The sequence below is a fragment of the Petaurus breviceps genome, unplaced genomic scaffold (assembly GCF_028583685.1).
Source record: "Petaurus breviceps papuanus isolate PSGF00001 unplaced genomic scaffold, PetGlider_PUasm1.0 138, whole genome shotgun sequence".
Taxonomy (NCBI): Eukaryota; Metazoa; Chordata; class Mammalia; order Diprotodontia; family Petauridae; genus Petaurus; species Petaurus breviceps.
Genome location: NW_027185694.1, coordinates 3633048 through 3660209, shown reverse-complemented (window position 1 = coordinate 3660209; position 27162 = coordinate 3633048).

Sequence of the window (27162 nt, the reverse complement as noted above, 5' to 3'; positions counted from 1 at the left end):
TAGCTTACATGTACATTTTATATTGGGATCTATGGAAGTCAGTATATTAGATAACTTTATTTATAAGTAACATCATATGATCATCAAAATTTGAGACTAGACATTTTCTCCAGTTCTCACTAACTGTAACAAAAAGAAGAAAGATATACATGAAATAGAACACTTACAGTGGATTATCAGGAGAGTAAAACAAGAAGCCCAACAAGGTAATAATAGCTTTATCAATTAACTAGGGAAAGTGATTACCCATAACTCATTCTGCATTCTTCCCCTAACAGCCTCTGTGTTCCAGTAGAGCGCACAAACCAAAATACGGGATTGTGCTTTAGGACCCACTCGGAGACTTCTCTTCAGCTGTAGAGATTCTACCAGCACACCCCATCACTGGAATTTCCCTGGTCACCTCGCAGCTACAATAGGCACTGGAAATTGATATTGTCCAATCATGTGAGAGGACCAAGGCAGATGACTAGAATCAGATTTCCTTCTGCCTAGGGAAAGCTGAAAGCAGCAGAAAGGGGGACAAAATGTGGGACTGAAATCCATATGGAGCCATTCCTGTAACCCAAGAATCTACTTGGGGCAGGGAACAAGGCTAGTGAAAAGCAAACCCCCTAAAGTAGGAGGAGGCATTTACAGCTTTGTGGTATACACATAGGGTTAAATCTACCACCCAAATTTGAGGAGACAGAAAGTGAGTGACAGAAGAATATAAGGAAAAAGACTAAAAGCATTAAAGACTCCATGAGGAAGAAAATTAAATTAAAAATTAAGAGGACAAGTAGATAATATAATAAAATTCAAAGGAAATATGAGTAGCAAAATAATCAAGAAGTTATAAACCTTTCAAAATAAATGTTTCTTGACAGATAACAATAAATCAACATTGGATGAGATAGCAGACACAGTGAATTTCCAAGAGAGCATAAAAATGTAGCAGTATGTTCCAAAATGGTTCAAGAAAGAAATCAGCAAGTGAAGAAAACAAGTTAGAAGAGAATAAATAGCAAAACACATGGCCTGCACAGTAGCAAGAACAGAGAAAAATTTGAATCCGTGGTGGCAAGTCTCTCCAAAGTAATGAAGTGAAGGATAATCTAGAAGAAGAGAAACTAAAAAAAATAATGTAAAAAAAGAAAACTTGATCTTAATGCAAGCAAAATGGGATGTATAGAGACAACTTTAGAACCTTAGACATCCCAGAAAAAAAATCATAATTCAAAATTCTTGAACACATAAAGCAAGGAATAATACAAGACACTTGCCTGGGACATGTAAATATGAGGCGAGGGGAGTGGAAACATTAACAAAGTGAATTTACAGATAGCCACAAGAAAAAAAATACACTTCATCCCACAAGACACAGTGGTTAAATTCAACAATTCCAATAACAAACAACAAATTCTGTGAATAACCAGGAGAAAGAAGTTTAAATATAATGGAAAGGCAATACAAATAGCCCAAGATTCTACTGCTCCTGCAAGAAACTTTAAGAAGAAATTGAATAATATAATCCAAAAAGCAAAGAAGCTCATGATGTGAGGTAAAATGTCACATGAGGCAAATCTGATCACAAACAAAAAAAAGATGAATGTAGAATAAAAAAGATTTATAGTATTCCTTTTTTTAAAAAAATGCAGATTATTCAACTTTCAAAGATAACTAGCAAGGAAAAACTAAGTAATAAATTACTCCCACATTTAAAGATTATTAAAAGACAAAAACCAAAAAAAGAAACCCTACTGATTCAAATAACAATAGTAACCAATGAGAGATTTTATTTTTAATTTATTTATTTCCACAAAATGGAAACAGAATTTAAAGAAATAGGATAAGTCACAATGGAAATAGTGCTATGAACCAAACTTCTGAAAATCTCTTCCCTAGAGTCAAAGCAATGTATTTTGTGATAGTAAGTTATAGAATGTAAAGATAAAAAAAATGAGAGAAGAAAGATAGAGAATAGAGATAAATGTACAGTATACTCTAATCAAGTTCACAAGTAAACAATTAAGGGGAAGTAACTCCTGTAGTTACATAAGACAATGGTTTGATGGGAGTAAGGAGGAGTGGTCAAAGGGAGGCACTGAATTAGGAGCAAAAAAAGGAAATAAAAGTAGCAAAAATCTTGACTGAATGTGTCCAACTAAAGGATATTCCCATAGCAGAAAAGATATATTCTGTAAAGAGAAATGGGGACTTTACACCACATCTAATCTTCAGGGAGTTGGTGTACTATTAGAGAATGTTATGTCTTTGTAGAAAATATTCTGCCAGGACAGCTAGGTTGTGCAGTGAATAGAGCACCAGTCCTGGAGTCAGGAGGACCTGAATTCAAATTCAGCCTTAGACACTTAACACAAAAATTAGTCGTGTGACCTTGGGCAAGTCACTTAACCCCATCTGCCCTGCCTTCCCCCCTCCAAAAAGCAAAAAAAAAAAAAAGAAAATTATTCTGCCATAGAATAAAGAAAATCAAGCTTTAATAGGGACCTGGAATCCAGAAAGGTGGAAAAGCATGGGGACAGAGAAAATCTTGTATGGCATATGGGAAAGAAAATGATAACTGGAATTTCAGTAGCAATAGGATAAGAGAAACTGATCATAATGATAAAAATAGCAATAAGACAAGAAAAAGAAATTTAAGGTGCAAAACTAAGCAGGGAAAAGACAAAGCTATACCTGCTTAGGAATAACATGCAGGATTATTTAGAAAGTCTTAGGGAATCAGTAAATAAACTAATACATGTAATTAACAGTTTCAGCAAAGTTGTAGGCTACAAAATAAATCCATATTTTCATATGCTGTTTCTATATAATAAAGCCAAGAAGCACTGATAGAAAGGTAAATCCCATTCAAATGACTAAAAATGCATAAAGTATTTGGGAAAGGTAGAGATGCACATGCAAAAAAAAAAAAAGGTAGAGATGCAATTACAAAATTCCCCTCAAGGATATAAAGAAGTGGAAGGGCTAGAAAAATATCCAAGACTCAAGGCTGGGCCATGGCAATAAGCAGGATGTGCGTTGCTCATGCAGGTACGTCCACGCGAGTTGTCTAAATGCATCTGTGGGGAGGCACCAACAGATCTCTTTGGAATCTTGCTTATTCATCTTTGATTCCTACAAGGAAGGGAGAAGGACAATGGGTCATAGGGTTAGCCATTCTGTTCTCTTCTGAGAAAGGGGCACTAACTAGAATTATATCTAGCTACACTCCTAAATGTTGCTAGCCTAGTACAATGAAGTTTTTAGGTTTATGCCAGGGATGTGTAGAAAGACAGGTATACTACTTTTTTTCTAATAGGAAAAAAATATATATATTTAAAAAAAAAACAAAAGCATAGCATGGCAGTGAAATCAAGTTTAAAAAAAATGACATCCATACAGAAAAAGATACACACCTCCATTACCTCTAGGGGACTTCATAGAACCTTAGATTTAAAGCTCAAAAACACCTAAGAGATCATTGAATACGGACTTGATGCTTAGTACCCTAGATAACTGAGATCCAGAGAAGTTAAGCGATTTTTCAGTATGACACAACTAGTATCTGAGCTAGTATTTGAACTGAGGTCTTCCTAACCACTGGTCCAACTAGTACCCACTTACTACATTTCTCTTTAATCCCTCTTGCCCCAGAATAACTGCACAACATAGCCAGATTGTATTCACAAGTTAAAGGGTAGACAATTGGTGAGTGTCTTGGTTGACTTCCTGAAGTATTTCCTTTGTAGCAAACTGATAGACCTCAGGGTACCTAAGTAGTCCTCATTATATTTCAGACACAGGAAGCCACAGCTATCATGAACATGATCAGCTTCTCTCCATCCTCAAGTCTGCTCTGAGTCTGTTCCAATCTTTTGTAGCTCAGATTCCCCAAAGTCCTGTCATTGCACCTATTACCACATCTTCCCACCTCAATTCAATACCCTCCCAAATCTAAACATCTACCTTTTTGGAGGAGGTGATGATGAGACATTGGTACTGTGTGACTTTGGATTATGGATTGTTTGCATACAAAATTATATATTGGGTCATGTAATACTTTTCTAGGAGGAGAGGCAATACTTAGTAAGTTGGCAGTTAAAAAGAAATAGACTTCTCTATTTCAAACTTCCCTACTTCAAAGAATTCATTCAACATAGACTGGCAACCATGATATACTCTGAATTCATGAGTTTTTTCTTTAAAAAATGAGTAGGGAGGATTTCCATTGGCATAATCAAGGTGCCAGAGGAGAGAAACCAACCAAGTTCTCCTAACATTGTCCTCCAAAGAACTTTAAAATAACCTGTCAAATTGAACTCTACGGTAGCAGAGTCAACAAAAATAGGGTGAGACATTGTTCCAGTTCAAGAAAACTTAGACAGGGGGCAGCTGGGTGGCACAGTGAATAGAGCATTAGCCCTTGAGTCAGGAGGACCTGAGTTCAAATTCAGCCTCACACACTTAACACAAAAATTAGCCATGTAACATTGGGCAAGTCACTTCACCCCAGTTGCCCTATTTCCCTCTGCAAAAAGCAAAAAAAAAAAAAAATTTAGACAGCCAGAAGGAAAGGTCTGTAACACTGGGGTGGGGATTGGCCCACAATCCCACTTGGTAGCAATACCAGCTGTGGACCTCAGAGGCAGAAAAAAAGCAGCAGCAATCTGGGAACTCACTAACTAGAGATGGTAAGCACATCAGGCAACTGGTCAGAAAAAACGTTACCATAGACAACTGTGTCAGCACTGGGCACAGGACAGGGAAATGTTTGGTAATGCCATTGCCTATACACACTTTCAGGTCACAGTTCCAGGGTGGAGAGGAACACATGCTGTCCCAAGGGAACAGGGGCCCTGAAAAGCAGTATCCCTTCTGGCTTCAAGGGAGCAGTGATCATACCTCTCCCCAGGTTACGCCACATTGGAAGTACCCAAAACTTCAAAATACCCAGAACTACCTCTGAAAACAGCAGTGTGAAAAAAGCCTGAAGTTTGGGACAGTCTTCCTATCCACCCTGGGAACAGAGCCTGACTTAAATATAAGGTTCAAATTCAAGAAACAGGATGGAAAAAAATAAGCAAACAACAAAAATATTACCCAACCATAAAAAGCAATTATGGTGACAGGGTAGATGAAGACACAAATTCAGGAGAAAAGCCTCAAAAATAAAAACCCTTAAAATTGACATAAGCCTGGAAGAGCTAAAATTTTATTTTAAAATCAAATAAGAGTGGTAAAGAAAAAATTGGGGAGAGTGAGAGTGACACAAGATAATTATAAAAAGACAATTAAAAGCTTGGTAAAAGAGGCACAAAAAATGCTGAAGAAAATATACCGTTAGCAAATAGATTTGGTCAAATGGAAAAAGACGTACAAAACTTCATGAATGAAAATAATTTCTTAAAATTTAGAACTAAGCCAGTGCAAGCTAATGACTCCATGAGACATCAAGAAATAATAAAACAAGGTCAAAAGTGTGAAAAAATAGAAGAAAATATAAAATATTTTAATGGAAAAAATAACTGACCTAGAAATAGATCAAGGAAACATCATTTAAGATTTGTTGGGCTGCCTGATATCCACGATCAAAAAAAGTCTAGACATTATATTCCAAAAAATGATAGAGGAAAACTTCTTATATCTTAAATCCAGCATGTAAAATAGAAATTAAAAGAATTCAACAATCACTTTCTGAAAGATATCTTGTATGTTTTCTCTTTGGGATAGTCTATGGCACCACAGTCAGGATCATAGAAGATTTAGCAGCTACTATTTTAAAAGAGAGGAGGACATGGAATATGATATTCCAGAAGGCAAAGGACCTAGGATTACAAGAAAGAATAATCTATCCAGCAAAAAATTATCCTTCAGGAGGGAAATGGATATTTAATGAAATATTTATATATTAATTAACTTTCAACCATTCTTGATAAAAGACCAGAGCAGAATAGAAAATTTGACTTTCAAATATGTCTCAAGAGAAATGGAAAAAGGTGAAAATGAAAGTAACAAAGTCAATAAAGTTAAACTATTTGTGTTACTAGCTGGAAGATACATGTAACTCCTAAAAACCTTTATCATTATTAGGGCAGTTAGTTGTTTTAGGGCATAAATCACTCACAAACAAATTCCTCAAACTGAGAAGTCTCATGAGTTACAATTATTATTTTTCCATGGATGAATGTAAATAGTTCAACTTTAATAAGTTCCTTATGATTTCTTTTTCCTATTTACCTTCTCATGCTTCTCTTGCTTCTTGTATTTGAAAGTCAAATTTTCTATTCAACTCTGGTTTTTTCATCAAGAATACTTGAAAGTCTTTTATTTCATTAAATATCCATATTTTCCCCTGAAGCCTTATACTCAGTTTTGCTGGGTAGTGATTCTTGGCTTTAATCCTAGCTCCTTTGATCTACTTTCCTATTCCAAGCCCTTCGATCCCTTAATGAGGAAGCTGCTAGGTCTTGTGTTATCCTGATTGTGTTTCCACAAAACTCAAATTGTTTCTTCCTTACAGCTTGTAGTATTTTCTCCTTGACATGGGAACTCTGGAATTTGGCTATGATATTCCTAGGTATTTTCTTTTGGGGATCTTTTTCACGAGGTGATCAGTGAATTCTTTCAATTTCTACTTTGCTCTCTGGTTCTAGAATATCCTTGAGAATTTCTTAAAGGATGATTCTAGGCTCTTTTTTTATTGTGGCTTTCAGGTAGTCTAATAATTTTAAAATTATCTCTCCTGGATCTATTTTCCAGGTCAGTGGTTTTTCCAATGAGATGTTTTACATTGCTTTATATTTTTTCATTTGTTTAGATCTGTTTAGTATCTTGATTTCTCATAAAATAATTAGCTTACATTTGCTCCAATCTAATTTTGAAGGAATTGTTCTCTTCAGTGAGTTTTTGAAATTTCTTTTCCATCTGGCAAATTTGGCTTTTTAAGGCATTCTTCTCATTGGATTTTTGGGCCTCTTTTGCCATTTGAGTTACTCTCCTTTTTAAGGTGTTCTATTTTTCAGTATTTGGGGGGTTCTCCTTTAGCAGATTGTTGACTTGCTTTTCACAATTTTCTTGCATCATTCTCATTTCTCTTACCAATTTTTCCTCCACTTCTCTTACTTGATTTACTTGTATTACTTACTTGATTACTGTAACCAGTTCATATTTTTCTTGGAAGCTTTTGATGCAGGAGTTTTGACTTTGTTGTCTTCTTCTGGTTTCATGTTTTGATCCTCTTTGTCCCCCCAAAAGATTCTATGGTCTGATTGTGCTTCTTCTGCTTGCTCATCTTGCCAGCCAATTACTTGACTTTTGAGCTCTTTGCCATGGTAGAACTCTGCTTCTAGAGTGGAGAGAGCTGTGTTGTGTCCCAAATTGTTGGGGTTTTCACAATTGTCAGAGCTCTGAGGAGGGCACCCTCTCTACAGCCACCGCAAGCTCTGGACACTGGCATTCCTTACCCCAGGACCACCATGAAGACTGTGACCCAGATCCAAGCAGGTCAAAGCAAGAGCAATTAACTCTATGAATGGTTGCTTGGTCCACCTACAATCTGCAGGCCAGGAGCTTCAGAGGCAGCCATGTGGCAACAGCTGCAGCTGCTGTGCCTCCACCACCTCTTGCCCTGGGGGCAGGGGCCATATCATGTTCTTCTGTCACCCAGTTCCAGTAGAGTTCCCTACTGACATTTTACCTTCTCTTTGGCATTTATGGTTTGAGAAGTCTGGAAACCACCCCAGCTGCTGGTGATTCACTCTCCTGAATTCTGTTCTGGCTCGTATGGGTGGGTGGGGCTCACCCACAACTGCATTAGGCTCCCAGCCCTCTGCAATAGACCCTTCCTGTCAGCTTGCCATGCTGCCTTCAGTGGGAAATTTGTTTCTCTCTGTCACTTTGTGGGTTCTGTAGCTCTAAAATTTGTTTAGCTATATTCTACAGGTATTGGAAGTGGTTGGTGTGGGAGCTTAAACAGGTTCCTGCTTTTACTCCTTCATCTTGGCTCTACCCCTCTGTGTGTGTGTGTGTGTCTCTCCCTCCCTGTATCCTTTCCTTAGCCACCACAACCATAATTTGATGGATGGCAGGACAGTTGTACTTCTTCTATGTCCATGTCCATATTGTTTCTTCAATTCTCCATCCCCCACATAGAATATAAGATCCTCGAGGGCAAGAACGTATTTTTTTTTTTTGTCTTTGTGACTATGATAGCTGGCACAAAGACATAGCGAGCATTTTATATCTACTTGATGATGGATTGATATTTGTTTAGGACTTAATGATTTACAAATGAGACTGTAAAATCTATTTTAAAATCTATTATATTATATTATAATATAAATTTAAAATTATATAAATTATATATAAATAAAATACATAAATTATATTAAAATTATAATAAAAATATCTTATCCTCCTTTTAGAGGATGATCCCAAGTTTTAGAAGATTAAATGACTTTTTTTTTGGATCACAAATCTCAGAAGTGTCTGAGGCAGGATTTGAACTGAGGTATATCCTTTGGGTAGGTGATCAAAGAAGTAATCTCTAAGGTCCCTTCCCACTCTAAGTCTGTGGTCCTTCTGTTCACCCCAGGCTAAAAAGATGTTTCATACTCTCTTCCAAAATTCTACAGCCATTATTATCTGAACCACTCTGACATTTAGCATAATCTTTGCATTATGCCTGGAAATAAGGTTACATGTGGGCTGCTGAGTTTCAAGAACACAGAATTGGAAAGAGTCTAGGGAAAGGTCAGACCTCTTCTGACTTGCAACTGTGTGAATGAGGGAGGAAAGGAACCTCTCAGTCTAGTATTATAGAAATAGCTGGTCAGCTGCCTGAGACAAGGAATGGGAAATACAGGATAAAGAATAAGGAAAAGAATCTGTCTTCTCTCATTTATTATCATTACTATTTGAATATGTTGATTTAGGAACCACTTAGAGTTATTGACTCTGATTCTGGAGTGTAGATTTGTTGAACATAAGTTTCTATTCCCAAGACCTTAGACAACAATGACCCTGTCAGTACTGTTACTGTTTCTTGATTGATTTCTTTGCAAATGGAACACGGCAGGCTTTCCCTTGATTCTGCATTATTTCATTAACATAAATGTACCTTAGTTTCATTAAAACACTCTTATTCATTAAATACAAAGGACACTCTCACATTAATTAAATCAACTGTTATTTTTAAAAAGTGTTTTAGCCAAAGTGCATGATGAAATCCTGTTCCTGTAAGTACACACAGGTAAACACATAGTCATGCAGAGCTGGGTCCTCTAAATTAATAGAAGAATTGTCCTTATGAGTAGTGAGTACATCAGAACATAGAAATGTAGACTAATAGTCTGGGAGCAGCAGAAGATAATTTCCTCTCCAGGAGTGATTTATTAGCAATGGCCAAATTCTATTGGAATTTGTGATTGTTGAAACCAGCTGGATTATTTTTGGCTAACTAGAACCCACATAGGTTCATTTTTGGATGGTACATTGAGGAAGACTAGAGGACTAGGGGTAGTGATTTCCCATGCATGTGGTGACATGGGGTTCTTTTTTCTTCTATCCCTTCGTGTATGAGTTTTCTATGGCTCTCTTTGGTTTATTGCTATGAGAATCACCTAGGGGGATTAAGTCCAAACTGCAAGCAGTTGAGGGAAATGAAGAATTGGTGGTGGGAACACAAGGAGAGGTAAATTCAGTGGTCTATAATAGTCCAAAAAGGGGCCACAGAATCATAGAGCCACAAAATCACAGACACTGATTTAAAATCCTCAGAGGTCATTTTGTCCAACCTGCTCTTCAACAAGGGTCCCTTTTACAACACATTTGACAATGGAAGACAAAGTTTTACCAGCACTTAGCATGAGGCCTGAAACATAGCAAGTACTTAATAAATGCTCCTTGCTGACTAGAAGATCCCCAGGGACAGGGTATTTGCTACCTCCCAAGGCATCCTGTTCCAATTTAGGATAAATCTATTAGAAGGTTTTCTCTTCCTTCCTCTTCACATGTCAAAAGATTAAGAAACTGGAAAGATGACCATAGTCAGATAAACCACAGTGGAAATTGCCTGGTAGGATCACCCATGGAGGTTTTGCTTAGTAGTACACACCAAAAAGTATTTTATGACATATTCTTTTCTTTGTCTAGAGAAGGAGAGCAGAGGAGAGAGCTGAAAGAAGAGTTTCAAATAACTAAAACTTTTAACAAGCAGATATTAATAAATCTTACTCAGACATAATTAATCAATGTAAGGTTTTTGTTTTGTTTTGTTTTGAGGTCTTCAGGAGTTCCACCTTCCAGAGATAATAGACTACTAAAGAGACCTTCTTAATCCAGAGGATTCAAATTTGGGGTCTGGGAGCCCTATGCAAAATTTGACTAAAGGAACTGGTGGCATATAACTTCTGACTCAAAATAGCAACCAATCTTTGTTTTTCCATGTTTTGCTGTGTTGGAAGTTCATTGGTTATCCTTCAAAAGTAAAATGCTCAGAGTTTGTCACCCTAGCCATAAAAGAATACAATTGTGTTTATAATATTGGATTAAAAGTGAAGAACCGAGGTTATTATAGACCATTTAGATATAACTCAAACAACTTATTTCTGCCCATTCTATTTATTTCCATTTTTGCACAGGCAAAATTTTAATAAGTATAGTTTTCTAAATAATTTCTCACAGTTGAATTTGGTTTAGCTCCTTGCTTAGGATGGGATGGGTTGTAAAATGCCAGTCTGTCAGTGCTTGCAATCTTTTCTCAGCCTCAATCCTTCTTGATCTCTCTGTAGCTTTGTAAACTATGGACCATGACTGAATCCTTTCTTCTTTCTGGGTTTCATGTCATTAATGTCCCTTGGTTCTTCTCTGACCTCTCTTTCATTTCTTTTCCTGTGTCATCATTCATGCCCCATATCCTTAGCATAGGTACAGCCCAAGACTCTGTCTCAATCCCTCTTCTTTATTCTCTCTATAACATCTTCTAGGTTCCCATCATTTCAATTACTTCTATGAAGATAGCTTCCAAATTTACATATCCAACCCTGCTGTCTCCAGAGATCCAGTCCTGACTAACCAGCTACCTTCTAGACAACTGCATTTGAATGTCTCATAAGAGCATTAAATTCAACAGTTCCAAACAGTGTACATCTTCTTCCCCCTAAATCAACCCATCCTCCTAAATTCCGTATTTCTGTTGAGGGGGTACCACTACTATTTGAGTCATCAAGGATACCATCCCAGTCATTAATTAATATCATTACTTCACTCAATCACTATGTATTTTGCTAGTCATCTACTACATGCTAAGATCTGTGCTAGGCGCGAGTCATAAAATTACAAAGAATGAAGCAAAATCTACTCACAAAGACCTTACACTCTAATGTGAGATAAAACAATTTTACACACACACACACACACACACACACACACACGAGTAACCAACAGGCTTCAAACCTGTTGGTGACTTAGGGGGTGTCTATCCCAAGCATGTGAAGAATTTCCCTAGCAGAATGGGAAGATGACAACAATTTGTTCCAATGGCCACAAAGCTGAACCAGGTGCTGTGGAACTTAAGTTTAGTCAGGCATGGAAGATGCCAAGGTCATCCACTGCATACCAGGCCATCACCAGTCATCTTGACTTTTGTCTTGCCACTGGACTTCAATGGCTCAGGAAGAGAGAGTGAGGCTGAGACCTTTGTGCAACTCTGTCTCACTTAAATCCAATTCATGTGCAAGTAAAGACATCAATGTCATTTGGTTGTTTTTGATGTTATTGGTTCTTTTTGAAAACAAAGGACAACAATATGCACATATATATTTGCATGTGTATTTATCACAAATATAAATTGAATTCAAATATACACAAAGTGATTATGGATACATTTTGAAGGGAGAACACTACCACTTGGGAGATCAGGAAAGATTTCATACAGAATGAATGAAGGAAGCATTTATTAACTACTTACTGTATGCAAACGCCCTGCGCTAGTTGCTGGAAATATAAAATAGTAAAATAAACTATAAATAAAAATAGTAAAAAAAAATAGAAAAAAAATGGTAAGACAGTCCCTGTACCAAAAGAGTTCAAAATTTAGTCAGTAAAACAATGAATAAAGAAGGTCTGAGGTAAAAACCAGATGGAAACATCCCATGATTGTTAGGTTGCAGCAGCAAAGCAGATGTTCATGCTTCTACTTTAATATCACTTCCCCTGATCAAATCAAATCAATTTCTGATGCTGAACCATTTGACGTTGCCAAGGACTTTGAGGACAAGAACTTTCCTTTCTAAGGCTTTAGCAGCTATGACTAAAGCACTTGTAGATACAATGATCCAAGACAATTCTAAAGGACTTATGATGAAAAATGCCATCTTCAGAGAAAGAACTCATGGAGTCTAAATGAGATTAGAGAATACTTTTTCATTTCTTTCTTTCTTTCTTTTGGAGTTTTTTGTCTGTGTTTTCTTTAATAACATTAACATGGAAATGTGTTTTTCATGACTGTACATGTATATTCTGTATTAAATTGCTTACCTTCTTGATGAGGGGAGAAGAGAGAGAGGGGAAGAGAATTTAGAACTCAAAAAAAATTTTAATGAATGTTAAAGACTATTATTACATGTAATTGAAGGAAAGTAAAATATTATTGTTTTAAATTTTAAAATTGCAGAAGCAATTTCCAGAATATAATAAATGAGCTGCATTTTAAAGGAAGGATTCCATGGGGTAGAAGAAGGGAATGCATTTCAGACATGTGGGATGGCCATTACAAAGGCACAGAGATAGAAAACTGCCTGTTCTATATTTATTAAGGAACATGGAGAAGGGCAGTTTGGAGAGATCAGAGACTGTGGGAGAGGGAGATTAATGTCCAGGAAGACTGGAAATATAGGTTGAGGCCAGATCATGTAGTTCTTTAAAAGCTAAACAGAGAAGCTTATATTTTATCTGCAAGGCACCAGGAAGCCACTGGAATTGAGAAGCCACAGCGTCAGATCTTTGTTTAAGAAAAATTACTTAGCAGCACTGTGTTGGATGGACTGGGGAAGGGCAAGATTAGGCAGGAGACCAGTTAGAAAGCTGTTGCAATAATATAGGTGAGATCACTCTTCATGCTTCACTAACTCCCCATACCTAATCAGTTCCTAAGTCTTATTGATTTGCCTCCGCAGAGTTGTTCATGCCCTTCTTTCTACTTATGTACCAAGAACAGTCACATTCCAAAAGGAAACCCCAGCATAACATTCCCAACCTAATGTAATTTAGCTTCTGTATGAAGATACTGAGTGAGAGCCTCTGAGGTGAACCATTCCACTTTTAGTTAGTTTTAATAGTCAGGGAATCTTCCTGATATCAATTCTAAATTTATTTTTTTACAACTGCTGACCATTGCCTCTGGTTTGACTTGCAAATCTAATTCCTCTTCCACAAGACATCATTTCAAATACATGAAGAGAGCTATCATGTTTCTCCCTCACTCTCCCGTCTCATCTTCTCTGCTAATCTTTCTGTTAATCCCTACATGGCATGAACTGGAGGTCCTTCACCCTCTGAGCTGCCTTTCTTCATGTTCTCCACATTATCCACCAAACTGTGATGGCCAGAAATGAGCAGAATACTCTAGATATGTCTGACTAGGGAAGGATATGGAGGAACCAATGCCTTTTTGGTCTTGGATGCTATATAACACAAGATCACATTAGGTTTTGTGGTTGCCATCATCATGGTTCAGGTTCGCATCACATCTACCCTCGACTATTGCAATAGCTACATAATTTGCATTTTCTTCTCTCCAATTCATCCTCCATACAGATTCCAAATTATATTCCTAAAAAAAAGATCTGACTATGTCACTAAAGAAGTTTAAGTGACTCCCTACTTCCCCCAAAGTCTATGTCATTTAAAGCCTTCATAATCTGGCCTCTTCCTTGATATCTTTCTCGACTTATCTACCATTACCTCCTTCATGCACTGTACTGGTCTAATCCCTATTAAGACATGGCACTGCCTATTCCTGTTGACATCTCTGGTCGCTTTCTAAAGTCAGCTTAGATATGCTACCTGCTCCATAGAATCTTTCCTGAATCCTCCAGTAATTAGTCCCCCAGTGACCACTGAATTCTTTTCCATATACATTATATCTACTTAACTATAAATAAGAAATACGAGAGTTGCATCCCTTCTAGTGGAGTAGAATGCAGGTCTAGCTGAAGGAGAATGGTATTCTGCTCTCTTTCAGGAGGTGGCATACAGGTGAGTTCAACAACTTGACCACCACCCCCATTATGTGCCTAATGGAAAGAGTCCAGGATCCTGAACTCAAGAGCATTGGGGAGAACAATTCTTCCCACAATACCATTTCCAATCCAATTCAGTCCAGTCCCAAAAAACATTATCCACTGAATCAACCATTGTGAAGATGCAAACTGGCAAGTGTTTCTGTGGATGCTACAGAACCTTTCTCCTCAAAATTACTGAAGACCTGGCAAACAAAGCTTCTGTCACCAAATTCCTTGGAAAATGGTTCAGTATCAGAAACCAATAATATTTGACATCATAACATTACAGGTATGTTAAAGTACATATTTACATATATTATACATTAAAGTACATACTTACATTTGTACTGGTACTTCCACTAAATGGTCACTTCCTTATGAAAAGGGATTGTTTCATTCTTTATACTTATATCTTTGGTGCCAAGCACAACTTAATGAGTACTTAATTGATTAAGAATGTACTGCTCTCTGCTTGCCACTATATTAAGGACCACTGAGCTTTTCCCTCTGGATTGAAGCTAAAACCTCCAGCCTGAGTTGTCTCTTTCATTTTTTCGGAATGCAAGCTGCTTAATGGCAGGGACCATTTTGCTTTTCAATTTGTATTAGCAATTCACTCAGTGCTTTGCACATAGTAAGCATTTAATAAGTGTTTTTTCATTCATTGAGGACAGAAATTATTTCATTTTTAGAGATTTGGACTCCTGAAACTCAGAAAAAAGTCCTACACGTATTATCTTATATATCTTAAACATTAGTGGCATCTAGGAGGCACAAGGGATAGAGTACTGGAGCTGTGTGATCCTGGTCAAGTCATTTAATCTAGTTTTACCTCAGTTTTCTCATCTGCAAAATGAGGAAGATAAGAGGACATACTTCCAAGGGTTTTTGAGACAAGATGAGAAATTTGTAGTGTTTTTCAAACTTTCAAGCAAAATATAAATACTAGATATTATTATAAAATCTTAAAAATCTTGCTGAATTTAGTTGAATAGAGCTCCTATGCCTACTATGGTTCACAAGCATAGAAAAAAAAAGTTGGGGAGCAGGAATTTTTTTGTATGTAAGGGAACAGTAACACTGACTACAGCCTCCAACATTAAACTCCTATTCAGATATTCCCATTAAAGGGCTCTTTCTATTGGGAGAGAGCACTTTAATGAACAGATACCAATACAAGTGCTGGAGGACAGATCCACCCAGCTGGGGTACAGGTGAATCATATTAAAGGGGGTCATTTTTATATGGTAATATCAAGCAAACCTACTATAGCCAATGGAGTCTTCCCTTACATTTTTCCATCTTAAAAATAAATTTCCTGCTCAAACACTGTTCAGAAACATTTCCACATTCGTTTTCTGATTTTTTTTTCTAATTTCCAGATTAGTTTTCCCACTTGCCCCCTCCATGAAAGAAACCCAACTCACATTTTATAAAGTACCACACAAACATCATCAGGTAGTAAAAAGATCGCTAAATTTGAACTCGAAAGACCCATATGGGAATCATAATTCTGCTACTAAATACCTGTGTTATCTTAGACATCTTAGACACTGCTAAAGCAGCTTCCCCAACTTTATACCAAGGTAGTTGAACTCAATGATTTATAAGGTCCCTTCCAACAATGCATCTATGATTCCATGATGTAAACTATGATGGAACCTTAGTTTCCTGATCTGTAAAATGAGACAATTGACACAAATTTTTGTCAAAGTCCCTTGAGGCTCATGCTTATCTAGTGTACCATAATTTCCAAAGCACTTTCCATCCAACAACCTCATGCAATAAGTAATAACACAATTATAAAGTCATTCTACAGATGGGGAGACTGAGGCACAGAGACACTGAATGACTTGCCCATCATCATACATCTAGCAAAGCATCAAAGCATGGGCTTGAACCCAGTACTCCTGACTCAGAGTCCAGAATGGTTTCTACTCTGGCAATGCTATGACTGCTTAATAAATGAAAGTTGACTATAAAGAATACAACCATTTATCACCTCTCTTGATGTCTTCCCTGAAGACTCCTTGCAATGGCATCTGCTAAAGAGAAAACACAATTTGGTTTCAGAGAAATGATTTTGCTTTATTCTCTCTAACTTAAACTATGTAATTCATTGACCCAAATTAGCATCTGAAATTATCTAATGCAAAAATGAATTCTTGAACACTGACATTTACTGCTTGTTGAAGTGATTTCAGTTGGCTGTTCAATCTGAATTCACTGCTGCCTTTTTCATTAAGTGCCTTACTTTTATTTGGGTGATTTTGTTTCCCACAAATAAAGGAACAATTCTTGCTTGAATATAGATTCAGTAACAATGCTGAAACCCTAAGGACAGTGTTGCTAAGATTGATTTATACTACCTATGTAAGAATCTTGATTTGTAATGACCCTACTGCACAAAATACCACTACCCCAAGTCTCTAAGGGACACAATTCTGTCCTGGAGTATCCAGCAATTCACAGGTTAGATGAGGGGAAGTAATGTCTATAGCTACCCAAATCTTGCCTCCTCGGTGAAATCTTCCCAGATTGATCAGGGGAAAACTGAGGACTTTGTTCTATAATTCAATAAATTCATCTCCACAAATGTTTATGAAGTGCCAACCACATCCCAGATGAAGGAAAAGAGATGAAAATATGAAAGAGACAGTCCCTGCCCTCAAGAAGCAGAGAACCTAATGCAAGGGGACAACCCACAGAAGGAAGTTCAAAAGGGCTGGGGAAGATACCATGGGGTACCAAACATGAGGACATGATGTTCCATAAAGTCCAAACCAAGAAGAGCTGCTGTTGGAAAGTGGAGAGTACTTTTGTCTCATTCTTAGCACCCTACCCACAAAACTATCAGGGCTACCTTTCCGCATTGACCCTCCTGATTGGACCAAGTTGGCCCAATGCCTCATCAGAGTAAATGTGGCATACATTCATGTCCCCAAATGTTTTCACCAGCTCATAGTTCCTATTTTCAGTGACAACCCAAAGAAGTGATTCAATGTCTATAACCACCTTTAAACCACAGGTATATTATATCATAGTCTGACCTTGGGGAAATCACTTAACCTCAATTTTAAATGAGATTTAATATAGCTATCAAATGAATGTAATAATGCCTAATGGGGCTATCCCACAAAGATGTGAGTATAAAATGAAGAAAATATACATAAATGTATTTTGTTAACTACAAAGTACTAAATAAATATGAACCATTAATGTCATGGGTGGCTCAACAACTAGGGAATAATAAATTCTAGGAAAGAGGGAAATGACCACTAAATCCCATGACCAGATTATTCATCATGTTACAACCTACGTCCCCATTTGATTACATGATACATATGAAATTTAGGACACACAATGAATACAAAAGAAGGAAAAGAGATATACATAGGAAAAAAAATCCACCTTCATTAAAAAATTTTCCCAAGGCTGGTTCTGTCTATACTGTCTAGATTCTTGTCACCTTCTCCTCAATTACAGGTGCCCTTATGCTCGGGGACTGTTGTGTTATCTTCTTGTCCTATTTACCTACTGATCTGCTATATCTATTCTTCTATCCGTGTATCACTCTTGTATAATGTAATATTCTTGAGGACATAGACATTCGTTTTTTCCCCTTACATCCCCAGTGCCAAGAACAGTGCTATGCATATAATTGGGTCTTAATTAGTTGAATTTAATTTTTCGAATGTGCTCCATATTACCCTAGATCAAAAACTCCAAAATACCAGGGTCCTTGCCTTCCCCTGTAGCTAATAAAGCACACTTTGAAATGTTTTGGTGTTTGTGATGTATGAATGCATTAGAAGTCCAGGTTTTCTTCCTCCTCTTGCTTCTCTTAAATAAATAAGTAGGGGTAATTAGGTGGTGAAGTGGGTAAAGTAGCAGTGCTTGAGCCAGGAGGACCTAAGTTCAAATCCAGCCTCAGACATTTAAAAATTGCTAGTTGTGTGACCTTGGGTAAGTCACTTAATCCTGATTGCCTACCCCCCCCCCCAAAAAAGTAGATGTATTATTTTAAACTTTAAACATCAAGATCAATGAAATTTGCTTCACAGCTAATTTCATTTGAAGACATGAATTTCCACAATAAGATTACTGTAAATTCTTGGTAGTCACTACTTTTCTATCCCTATTAATTTCTTAAGTTTGTCAATTCATTCCTGTACTTTTCTTTTATAAGATCACAGTGCAAGGGGTAGCTAGGTGGCTCAGTGAATAAAGCTGCAGCCCCAGAGTCAGGAGGACTTTAGTTAGGTTCTGGACTTAGACACTTAACACCCACACAAAAGAACTAGCCATGTAACCTTGGGCAAGTTACTTATCCCCAATTGCCCTCCAAAAAAAAGCAAAAAAAAAAAAAGATCACAGTTCATACTTTTTTTCTGTGCATTAGCCTACAAGTGTCTACATATTCCCTTATATTCCTCATACATATCAATATTAATTATATTATTTATATCACCATTTATGCAGTCATTCTCTTTTATTTGGCATTCAGATGAGTTCTCATTTTTGTAACTGCAAGTAATTTTGCTGTATTTAAATAGAAGTATTTTCTTCTTTTTTGAAAATATTTTGGGATATATATTATACATATGTATGTATAATACAAATACATATATATACATATATATGTATGTATAATACAAATACATATATATATATATATATTTGCAGGGGGAAGGCAAAGCAATTGGGGTTAAGTGACTTGCCCAAGGTCACATGACTAGTAACTGTTAAGTGTCTGAGGCAGGATTTGAACTCAAGTCCGCCTGACTCCAGGTCAGGTGCTCTATTCACTGTGCCACCTAGCTGCCCCAGGGATATATTTCTTCCAATGGAATTACTAGGTCAAAAGTTTGACTATTTTCAATCATTTTTAAAGTATACTGTCAGACTGCTTTCCAAAGATTCTACATTTCTTTAAGTCCATTAGTAATGTATGAATACACCCAGATAGATTTTTAAATTTTTCTTTATTTTTTCTAATTTCATGAGCATAAAGCAGTAGTTTATGACATAGTGCTTGATATACTACAAAAATTAAAGTTGGAAGGGGTCTCAAAAGTCATTGAGTTATTTCTGACCAGTAATAAGAATACAACCTACCACATCCCTGACAAATGGAGGACCAGTCGTTGCCTTAGTACCTCCAATGATAGATAAAACTGATAAATTAGATGGTAATAGATATAAGGATAACATACCAAACTTTTTTTTATTATTGTCAAATCCAGTTTTAAATATGGTCTGTGATGTGAAAATGAGAACAGTGAACATGTCAAAGAAATGCAAAAGGAAAGTCATTGCTATATTTTAAGATAGAGCCCCATAACTCTTACCGGAAAACAAGTTCCTCTCCCTAACTTTTAGAGATGAAACTACTTTAACAGTAAAAATGTTGTGAAGGTGGTCTCCTAGAGCGATTCATTTATTCATTTCTGAGTCTATTGGTTAAGAAGTTTCTTTTTCTAGTGTACTGAAAACTCTCCCTGTGAGTTCTACCCATGTGTCCCAGTTCTTGTTCCCTTGGGAGACATGAAAAATAAATATAACCCTTTTTCCATGGGACAATCCCAAATATCTCTAAAGACAATAATCACATTGGGGCGATGTTATGCTGTTCTAAACATGGAATGTGTTTATTATCTGAAGCATCTATAGAGACAATGTGGCCTAGAGGATGGGTGGTGGACTTGGACTCAGAAAGAACTAGGTTTGAATCCTGTGACATTTATTTGCTCTGTGACCCCAGGAAGTCATTTAATTTCAGTGACTAAAGCAACTCTGTAGGACTTATTTACTAAATCAGACCCGTTGTTACTAGCTTGGGTGGGAAGGGACTTCCCAGACTGGGAATACTTCAAAACCAATAAAATTTTCATAGGTTCCTGCTATATCACACAATATAGCAGGGACCTATGACACATACATGATATAGCATGGACCTATGATAATATGATACACACATTTGAAATATTTCACACTGATAAAATTATCATCCATCCATGCTACATTGTGAGTATGTGCGCATGCGTGCGCACACACACACACACACACACGCACACACACGCATACCCTTCCAGGAGACAGTCAAGAATTCAGATATTTGCCTTTCATTGGTCTCTGTGCCATTTGATCCCAGCCTTTAAAGTATAAGGCTCTTTCTCTTCTGTTTACCTTTCTTACAGACCATTTATCTTTTCTTAGAAAGAAAGCTATCCCACATTATTTTGGCTTCAATTTCAAGGACCTTAACAGGAACACTGGGAAGCTATAAGGCCTGGTGATCATACATGTAGATTAGTTGTTCTATTTTTTTTAATGCAACTTTGACTATTTTAGAATCAAAAAGCTCCCAACGGAAGTAACATTCTTAAAGCTCCTCCTTGAATCCTCATTTGAAACAGAGTTTAAATAACCCCAGGTGTAGAGCCAGAATTTAAACCCCCTTTTAGCCACTGGTGAAAGGAAATGAATTTTGCCACCCTGAATGGAAATTTAACGCTGGAGCATATTTACCACTAACATTTTTATATCGCCTCTGAAGTTGTTATTGGAGGTATCCTTGATCACTTTATGGCCTGGGCTCCAAGAGGATATATACTACCATGTCAGCCAGAGTAAATATCTAGCACTTTGAGTTTTATCAAGGTGCGTACATCCTCAAATAAAACATTTCTTTGTGTGGCTGCCCAGTGCTGTTTCCATCTGCAAAGTATGAACACAGGGATAGAGAGATACATGGTTATGATGATTCAGTGCTTGTATTGCATGGCTTAAAAAAAAGACAAAAAAAGCAAACGAGTAGAAAAGAAAAGGGTTGTTTTATATAGGAGAGGGTTGCTGTTTTCCATTGTTTTAATAGCTCATATGTGTGTATATGTGTACATATATACACATGTATACATATTCATAGATACACATGCATATACATGTGTGTGAATGTGTGTAGATATACATGTGGATGTGTGTGTGTGTATATACATGAAAACGGGATTGGTAATCTTCAGATCAGGTTAATCTTTGCCCAGATTGACAGATTTTAGCCTATTCCACATTACTTGGGGCCCTCACCTAACAATTATAATCATTATTATTGATGAGATTGATGACTAATAGATGGATAGACAGACAGACAGCTGGTTGTTAGGTGGCACAGCAGATAGAACACTGGGCTTGGAATCAGAATGACTCGTGTTCATGATTTCAAATTTGGCCTCATACACCTATTAGATATATGACCCTGGACAAGTCACTCAATCTTGTTTGCCTCACTTTCCTCACATGAAAAATGAGCTGGAGAAGGAAATGGCAAACCAGTCCAGTATCCTTACCAAGAAGGCCCCTAATGAGGTCACAAAGAGTCAAACAGAACCAAACAATGAAACAACAAAAAGTATGACACTCTGAGGTTTGCAAAACATTTTATATATGTTATGCCATGTGATCCTCATGACAACCCCCTGAGGTGGATGCTATTATTATCCCCATTTTACAGATGATACAACTGAGACTTGGAGAATCTATTGCAAGGTAAGATTCAGGCTTTTCTGACTCCAAATCCAAGCCTCTATCTTCTATTATACCATCTCGCTGATCGCTAGATATTTTCTCCTGAGAACCAAAATATACCCTCATAAATATTTTCTCCACCATCCTTTCCTCCTGTCCTCTGTTCTCTAAGTTAATCTTGAAAGAGGAAATGGGCCTATCACAAAATGTGCTGCAGATCCTTCCCACATCTGCTCGCTTAGTCTATTAATAATAACAAGGTAACATCGCTGGTGACAGCTCCCTTGATTGATTCATAATTCATGTGCCTGTGGCAATGTTTCTGATTCAATGAGTTACACCGGCACCATTCCATCATTCTGCATTGGCCCATGTTGTCAGTTTTGGCCAAAATAAAACCACAGCTACTTTCTCTACAGCACTGGGGAATTTTTTTAATGGTTCCTTGGAAGGCAAAATGCCTGCAATGACTACAAAAGATTAGATCTTACCCACCTTGAATCATATGGCATCATTCACTGCCTGGCCATGCCAATGACATGTATCCTATGACAATATAGCAGGATGTCTACAGCTTAGCACAGTTTGGGGGGATATTCTTTGCTTGCAAATGGATTTGGGGGAGTGGTTCAATTTTTAAAGCAATTTTAAACCTTTCCATTTAAGTGAATAGGCTCATCAATCAGAAAATCCTAAGACAAATGGGGGTGAGGGGCCCAGAGGGTGAGGGAGGCAAGACTTTTTTTTTTTATTAAAGCAAGAGAAATAATATCTGAGGCCTGAAGCTCAATTTGTGAAGAGCATGAACCGCATGACTCCTGTTAAAGGCCGGCTGCTGCTGAGGTACTTCAAAAGATCATCTTTATTGCAGAACAATTGCATGACCCAGTTTCCTGGTCAGCAACAAGCTTTTGTAGAAACTTCAGGAGCTGATGAAAAAGCTCAGCAAAGTTAGCATGTGTACTTTTATCCTCGACTATAAGGAGGGAACATATGAAACGATTTCTAGTACCTTAGATTTAGCTCAGTGAGGTCAGCTAGCTCACAACCAAAGAATGAAGCAAGAAAGGAAAAAGAAAAAAAAATCCCAATAAAACCACTGTCTAACCTGACCGACGAGCCTGCTATTAGATTTTTTAGAACAGAATGGTCAATATCTATTAATATTTTGTTCTATGATAATATTTTGATGAAATAATAAATCTATGCCCTTAAATTCACATTGATCATAGAGATTTACTGCCCCTATAGAGAGAGATGTTCCACTCCCCAGTCTTCAGTCTCCTTGAACAACAATCTTTGTGCATAAGCATCTAAACAATATTTAATTCAAAATTCTGACATGCATCATAAAACTAGGGTAAAGAGCAACAGTGTATGCTTTAATGATATTGAAGGGGAAAGCATTTTTTCCCATGAATGGGATCTCAGTTAAAGCATCCTTCCTCCATGGTTTCCTCTGAAATATTAGGTGTTCTACTAAAGCAAGTGTGTGATCAGCTTTGTTTTAAGTATCTAGGTACTCTCTGTTAACCAGTAGAAAGGCTTTCCCAAGAATCACTGACTTACAGAATTATTCACCCTTCTTTTCATTTGGTCTCCCTTCCCCATTTTTCTCCCTCTCCTCTTCCCTCTTTATCTGCTTTCTCCCCTCTTCTATGTTTCTGTTATCTCCCTCAGTCTCTGTCTCTTTTTGTCTCTATGTCTGTCTCTGTCTGCTTCTCCCTCAGTCTCTCCCCACCTTCTTTTCTCCTCTCTCCATATCCCTCTTTTTCTCTCTCCCTATCTTTGCCCCACCATCTATCTTTTGAAGGTCGCTTCAGATCAGTTAAGCATACATTGAGTGGCTGCTGTAAATATGACACTATACTGGGTACTCTAAGTAAACTATCTCACTTCCATGAGATATGTCTCATTAAGGTGACACAATTGTTAAACCTGAGGGGGAGGAAGGGGCCAAGCAGGGTTAGGCAAACATAATAAAGTCAATGCAAACTATTATTATCCTCAAGCCTTACTCTACTAGCCCTCTAGCCTTGATACTTTTTTTTATTTTCTCCTCTTCCACACTTTTCTACCAAACTTAAACCAGGTACTATTTTGCTTTTCACTTTGTATTAGCCAACAATGCCCAAAACGCTATAAAACCTTGCATGATTTTTTGATGCTAAGTCTGTATCCCAAAGAGATTTTTTAAAAAATGAAAAGGACCTATGCCTACAAAAAATTTATAGTAGCCCTTTTTGTGATGGTAAAGAACTGGAAACTAAAGGGATGCCCATCAATTGGGAAATATGGCTGATAAGTTGTAGTATGTACTACTGTGTTAGAAATAATGAGCAAAATGCTTTCAAAAAAACCTGGAAATGCTTATGTGAAATGATGCAAAGTGAAATGAGCAGAAACTGGAGAACACATTAACAACAATATTGTACAATGGTCAGTTGTGAATGACTTAGTTCTTCATAACAGTCTCAAAAAAAGGATTCATGATGAAAATTGCTATACACCTTTAGAGACAGAACCGATGGTGTCTGATTGCAGATTGAAGCATACTTTTTTAAACTTTATTTTACTTGTTCTTCTACTGGTCTGTTTACTTTCACAACATCACTAATATGGAAATGTTTTACATGACTGCACCTGTATAATCTATATCAAAGTGCTTGTCTTTTCAATGAGGTATGATGGGAGGAAAGAAGGGAGAGAATTTGGAATTCAAAATTTTAAAAAAGAGCAAATGTCAAAAATTGATTTTACTTGTAATTGGAAAAAATAAAATATTAAGAATTTTTTAAAAGCTCTTAAAAAATTAACACACACATGAACAAACTAGTTAGGTATTTTAGTGAGTTCCTCAGGAGTAATAAGAAAAGATGTCCTTGATAGGCTTGATATGTTATAACATTTTTATATTTCTAAATATTAATGACCTCTGCATCACTACTTATTGTTGTTAAGCCATTTTTCAGTTACATTCAACCCTCTGTGACTCCATTTGGGATTTGCTTAGCAAAGATACTGGAGTGGTTTGTCATTTCCTTCTCCAGTTCATTTTATAGATGAGGAAACTGAGGCAAACAGGGTTAACTGATTTATCCAGGATTATCCCATGTAACTCCAACTTTAATATTAAGATAATCCAGGATAAGTAAGCATTACTAGATTGATAGATGAACTTCCACCTTAATCTGCTGAGTCCCAGGCCTCTATCCCACTTTCCTACTGCCTACTTGTCATGCCCCTCTCCCCTGCCTCAGTCTCTTGCTTGCTTGTATCTATGTCCTAGGTGCTTAGCACAGTGCCTTGTATATAAGTACTTTATCCATCTGCCTGACTTTTATTGATTTGTTAATTCCAATCAAGGGAAAAAGATAGAATGAGAACATGCTGGTGTGTGTGACTTAAGATTCATCTCTGCAGCATTTGAACAGCAAGCATGAATCCACTGCTTCCACCTAGTGAGGGCATTTTCTTTGATCAAAACCTATAAAAGAGGGTGGGCGGCTGAGGAGTCACCGCTACAAAAGCTTCTGTGTAAAACTATTCTTTTGAGAGATGTGGAAAGTGAGTCTAAAACAAAGCTGCTTGCCAACTTGTCTTAGATGAGGATAAAAACAAAAATACCAAAACAAAACTTTCCCTTTTCCCTTTTCTTTCCTTCTGATGCAGCCTCAGCTCTCCATTGGCAGAATGTCTGAAAGACTCTTTTATAACCCAGATACCTTCCCATTGAAAACAGCCTGTCTCTGGGACCAGATGCTGCCATAAGTCTGGGTATTGGCATGCTCTGCCATCTAGGGATTTTTCCTCATGAACTCTGCTTTATGAGGCATGTCTTTCACAGAGGAAGCACTTCAGAATAAAGAAAGCCCAAACAGGGGTAAAGTAACTGGCATGAGCCAAGACTCCTGGTACAAGGCACAAGACATTTAAAAGATAAAGGTTCTCTGTGGATGAGCTGATCCCCACCCTCAGACAGACAAAGCAATTTTCCCAGGGAAGGTTAACTATGCCAAATGGGAAAAGGGAAAGCCCTGTCTTCACAAGAAGGAACAGGAGATTATGCCTCTCTTAATCTTTAGTTAAATTGAGAGGCATGCATAGCTTCCAGGAATAAAGGAAGCATGGTCCTTCTGACTATTCCATACCAGCCAGATGACACCTAGAATAATGGGATCATTTCTGGGAACCATGCTTTAGGAATAGCACTGATAAGCTAAAATGTCCAGAGGAAGAATATTAGGTTGATGAAGGACTTTGAATTATGACTGAAGGAACTGAGAATACTCAAAATAAGGGAAGACTGGAAGAACATAAGAGCTGTCTTCAAATATTTGAAAGACTTTCGTGAAGATTTGATTTATTTCATTTGAACTCAGAGGTCAAAACCTCATTTAGTCCCAAAGGAGGAAGGGGGAAGGTTGGAAAGAGGCAAATATTGGCTTGGTTTCAAGAAAAGCTTCTTAACAATCAGAGTTATTGGGGTGGCTAGGTGGCACAGGGAATAGAACACCAGCCCTGGAGTCAGGAGGACCTGAGTTCAAATGCAGCCTCAGACACTTCACACATACATACATGCACACACACACACACACACATACACACACACACACACACAAAAGTAGCCGTGTGTCCTTAGGCAAGTTATTTAACCCCAATTGCCCTACCTTCCCCCCTCAAAAAGAAAAGAAATAGAGTTATCCAAAAAGTGGAATGGGTTACCTAAGGAGGTTGGGGTTCCCCCTCACTGGAATTTTTCAAGCAAAGGGTACATGACTACTTGTCTAATATATAACAGAAATGATTATGGTTCACATAAAGGTTATACTAAATGACCTCCAAGGTTCCTTCAAATTCTAAAATTCTATGTTGCATCCTGGGTCATCTCCAATTGTCCTGATGAATATATGGCCACTGGACCCAGATGGCTCTGGAGGAGAAAGTGAGGCTGGTGATCTTGCACAGCTCTCCCTCACTCAAATCAGAGTCAACTGCAAGTCATTTCATCATCTCTCTGATGTCATGATCCCCTTCAAAATAAAGGGAAAACACAACCTGTGAGTAGCCTAAGCTGCCGGACTGAGGACCTAGCCAGTCATGTAACTCAACGTATACTTTCCCTCTTCTTCTCCTTTACAAAGGAAGGTAATTTTCAATGGCTAAAAGCTGCCCAGTTAACTTGGGATTTACTGGCTAGATAGATAGATAGATAGATAGATAGATAGATAGATAGATAGATTGATTGATTCCTTCCTTCTTGTCATCTCTCCCTCCTTCCTTCATTCCTTCCCTCCCTCCCTCCTTCCATCCCTCCCTCATTCCTTCCTTCCTTCCTTCCTTCCTTCCTTCCTTCCTTCCTTCCTTC